General features: G+C 51.6%; 1 protein-coding gene across 8 annotated transcripts in view; it reads left to right on the top strand.

Moving 5' to 3' along the window:
- The first annotated feature begins 204 nt into the window (after positions 1-204).
- The window catches only part of Dag1 (dystroglycan 1), a 69,524-nt gene continuing 65,637 nt past the window's right edge, over positions 205-4,091 (top strand). For 3 of the 8 annotated variants that reach the window (XM_026779018.1, XM_005347891.2, XM_026779017.1), the window contains exon 1: positions 344-486. The gene's annotated coding sequence lies outside the window, so the exon portion shown is untranslated. The other 5 variants (XM_013346566.2, XM_005347893.2, XM_026779015.1 and 2 more) reach the window with 3 other exon arrangements.

Here is a 4,091-nt window from a genome sequence, read left to right as displayed (position 1 = left end):
CTACCAAGGGCTTCCAGCTACCCGGACTGGCTAAGGCGTGTCCCGGGACCCACTCGCGACTTCGGGGGCGGGGCCTCTCCATTGGGGCGTGGCTTTTGGGGCGGGGGCGTAACAGGCCAATGGGCAGAGAGGTGCGGGACGGGGCGGGGCCTGTACGCGGGTGCGGCGCGCTGCGGGGCGAGCGACGCAGGCAGAAGCGGGCCGCGCGCTGAAGGCCAGTCGGCGCCGCTGCGAGCCGGCCGCGGGATTGGCTGCGGCACTCGCGTGTCAGGCGGTTGCTAGGCTCCGGCCGCGCGCCCCGCCCTCGCGCTCGGCGCCCTCTCACCGCTCGGTACGTGATCGCGCGGAGGCTGCGGCGCGGTGCTCGCGCTCCTGGGGCTCGGGGGCGGTAGCGGCGGCAGCTTCGCGCGGAGTCCCCGGGGAGTGGCGGTGGTGTCCCTGGGCCCGGAGGAGCGAACACCTGCCGCGGCCCGCCCGTGGCGCCGGGTGAGTGCGCCGCCCGTCCCTGCCACCGTGTGCCTGCCTGCTGGGGCCGTGATCACCGCTGCCGCCAGCCGAGCCTTCCGCGGAACACCTGCTGCTGCTCCCTTTCGGCCCGGGGCGGGGACACGGCCACGGACGTCCTTGCGGGTGAGGAGGCGGCGCCGCCGCCCGGGCGGAGCCGCCCCTCGGCTCCCTGTCCGGTGGATGAAGGCTCGGAGCGTTGGGCGAGGAGGCCGGAGCTGCGCGCCGCGGCGACGGGCCAGGCCTCAGACCCGGCCCGCGCTCCCGGGAACGCGGGGCCTGCGCATCGGCCGCGGGTGTGTGCGGCCTGCGGGCTGCCTCCGGGTTTCCAGGGGGGGTCGCGGCCCAGTTAGGCGGCATCTCTGCTGTGGGGCTCCTGCCAGAGGCTGGGAAGGGCGCCGCCCCCGCCTCTTGCTTTGAGCTGCTCGGCGTCTTGGGGTTCTTTCCTCCCCCTCAGTTGCGCTTCTTTGGAAGCCTCTTTTACTACCTTTGCAGTGGGTATTTGGAAGACCAGGTTCATTTGCGAGCATAAGTCGAAAATGTTCCCAGAGGAAACACCGGGTCGCCTCAAAGTCCTTTTGTTATGATTCCAAGTTCATTTATTGACAAACTCAACGGACAATTAAAAATGCATCTTTTAATCTCGGCAATTTGAGAAGCTTTTGTTAAGTTGAATGACATCAGGATTAGTTTTCATGGTGATGACGAAGTTTTTGACTAGTCTGCCTAGTCTGGGGCAGTACCTTTATAGCCTACAGGGCTAACTTAAGAGTCCAGCCTGCTGTTTCCCTAAATAAGCAAGTAGAAGTAGTTCCTGGCGTGGAAGCCAGACTCGTGAAGTGAGGGTGGTGTTTATAGGACATAACTCCAGATAGAGTTGGGTGTGCTTCCAGATGTTCTGCAGAGTGATGGAGATGGGGCGTTGCATTTATATCAGCTTATATCATGCTTAATGGTCAGAAACATACTTTTAGAATGTTCCAGTTCTGAAAAAGAACTGAAGCAGTAACGGATTGTGGAGGCGTACAGATCGATGGTTTGAATATTAAGAATTGAAGTTCTTTCTGCCTTGAAGTCAAGGACATGGCCTGCATGCTTAAAGGACATGGGGGCTGTTGGAGAAATCAGATTTCCCTAGGGAGTTAGTAGCAAGGACTGTGGGATCCTGTGTGAAGGTAGGCGTGAGTAGCACTATGCAGGCAGGCACTGGGTGCGAACATGAAATGTGCCTCTGTTGACAACCTCAGCGGTCAAGTCCTCACTGTTCTTAAAAACAAAACAAAAACTGATTGGGCAAAATGCATTCATTTAGCAATTGTGTGGCTTTACTACCTGCCAACTTCTGGGTAGGTCTTGGGGACCAGTGTATGTAATGCATCTTGTTTTGTCCTTAAGGACGTATTTTGGCATTCAATGAGTGGGAATTATAACCCATGATTAGTAGCTGCTGCCTATAGAATGTGCTTCCATGATAACCTGAAGAGAGAATTCCTGAACCATTACATTCAGGGCCAGCACTGAATTAGCTGGGGGACATACAGGTTTGTTCACCCGGAGCTACATGTACATGAGTGTCTAAAATAGTACCTGGGAGTCTTCCAGCTAGACAGGTGGGAGCTCGAGGCCTTCTTTGCACATAGGAGCTCCAACTTTATAGGGTACAGGAGCCTGGGAATACTTTTTATCGTTTGAGTGGCACAGTCTAGGCCTGTGTTTAGAAAGATATATTGGTGACACTTAGGGAGTGGTAGAGAGAGATGTCAGGACCTCTGGTAATGAAGTCAGCCAGCATAGAGGAGGAAGGAAGAGCCATTTGAGAGGGAATGGCTAGCCTAATGGGAGAGACAGCCTGGGTTCAGGAATGTGCAGGCCAGAAGTCTAAGTCTGGCCAAGGATCTAAAACCGCCTCTGGGGGGTAGGCTCAGTTGTAGACCTCCAAACCTTTTGCTGTTGAGTCAGGGTTTCCTGAAGCCCATGCTGGTGTAAACCTATTATGTAGTGAGGCTAGCATTGAACTGCTGAGCTTTCTGTCTCTACTCCGGAAGTTCAGGGAGAAGGCCTGAGCCACCATCCTCACCTTTCAAACTCCTGACTCCTGAATGGGTGACTGACAGATTTGCTGGTCTGTTAGGTATTAAGAATGGTGGGTTTGAAGGAATTAGAGGGGGTTGACTTTGACTGGAAAGGAGAGATCTAACATTTGATTGTTAAAAAATTTGTAGCTTGGTGGAGTGTGTAACTGTAAATCCTAGGATTCGAGGAGTCTGAGATAAGAGAAGACCCTAGGATTGGGAGTTCCAGGGCAGCCTGGACTGTGTTGTGAGACCCTGTCTCACATACCTGCCCTCTCTCCTACTTGAACATGGAACATTGTATTTTCTTTTTAACCCCTGAGACAGGGTGTCACTGTGTTAGCCCTGGCTGTCCTGGAACTCTGTTCTGTAGACTAGGCTGATCTTGAACTCAGATCTTTCCCTCTGTTTCCTTAGTGTTGGAGTTAAAGGCTCAGCCATCATGCCTAGCATGTTCAGTCTTTTACCTTACAGATGGAGGTAGTTTTTCCCACATCCTGGGTCAGTGATGAGATAGACTTGCATTTCTGGTTTGTGTGCATTATTCTGATACTTAGGAGAAGAATTTCAAAAACTTCTGTGTGTGGCTTAGCACACATTTATGTGAGTGCACTTACACATATGGAGACCAGAGGAGATTCTCTCTGTTATTACTCTCCACTTTATTTTTTGAGACAGGGTCTCTCACTAAATTTGAGGCTTTTATCTCTCCTAAATTAGTACTCGCTGGCTGGCTAGCTCTGCCTGTTGTTTCTGGAGTTCTTGCTTGTCACAACATTCTAATCCACAGAACCACAGTCTAGCTCCCTGAAATTCTTATACTAGTTGAGGAAATTGAGTCACTGAAGAAAGAACAGGTCACACTCCGTACCTTATTGTGTACTTAGTTGGGAATTTTTGTTTTTCTTTCGCTATTTATTTACTTATTTTTTAAATTCTGTGTGTGCATGTGTCTGTGAGTGTATGACTTGAGTGTATGGGTCCTGAAGATGTGTTGATCCTCTGCAGCTGGAGTTACAGACAGTTCATAGCCTCCATATTAGTGCTGGGATCTGAACTCAGGTCCTTTGGAAGAGCAGCAAGTGCTCTTAACTGTTAAGATCTTATACTTTTAGGAGAAAGTTTCAGGTAGTTCAGGCTGGCCTCAGACTGTGTAGCTGATTCTCAGCTAGAACTTCTGATTCTCTTGCTTTCACCTCCTGAATGCTAGTACCACAGATGTATACCACCATGCCCAGATGATCTTTGGGGTTTTTGTGACAGGGTTTTTCTGTGTTAATAGTCCTGGCTGTCCTGGAACTCTATGTAGACCAAGCTGGCTTCAAACTCACAGAGATCCTCTTCCCAGTGCAAAGTGTGTGTGCCACCATGCCTGGCTCATTGCATAATTTTTTAATTTCAAGAACATCTGAATCTGGACTCATGCCATCAATCCCAGAACTCTGGAAGTTCAGGCGATATGATCAGATGCTTAGGACCACCCTCTGGTATACAGCCAATATGAGGACACCTGTA

The sequence above is a fragment of the Microtus ochrogaster genome, chromosome 5 (assembly GCF_000317375.1).
Source record: "Microtus ochrogaster isolate Prairie Vole_2 chromosome 5, MicOch1.0, whole genome shotgun sequence".
NCBI lineage: Eukaryota > Metazoa > Chordata > Mammalia > Rodentia > Cricetidae > Microtus > Microtus ochrogaster.
Note: the sequence above shows the minus strand (reverse complement) of the source record. Positions and strands in the feature narration are given on the sequence as shown.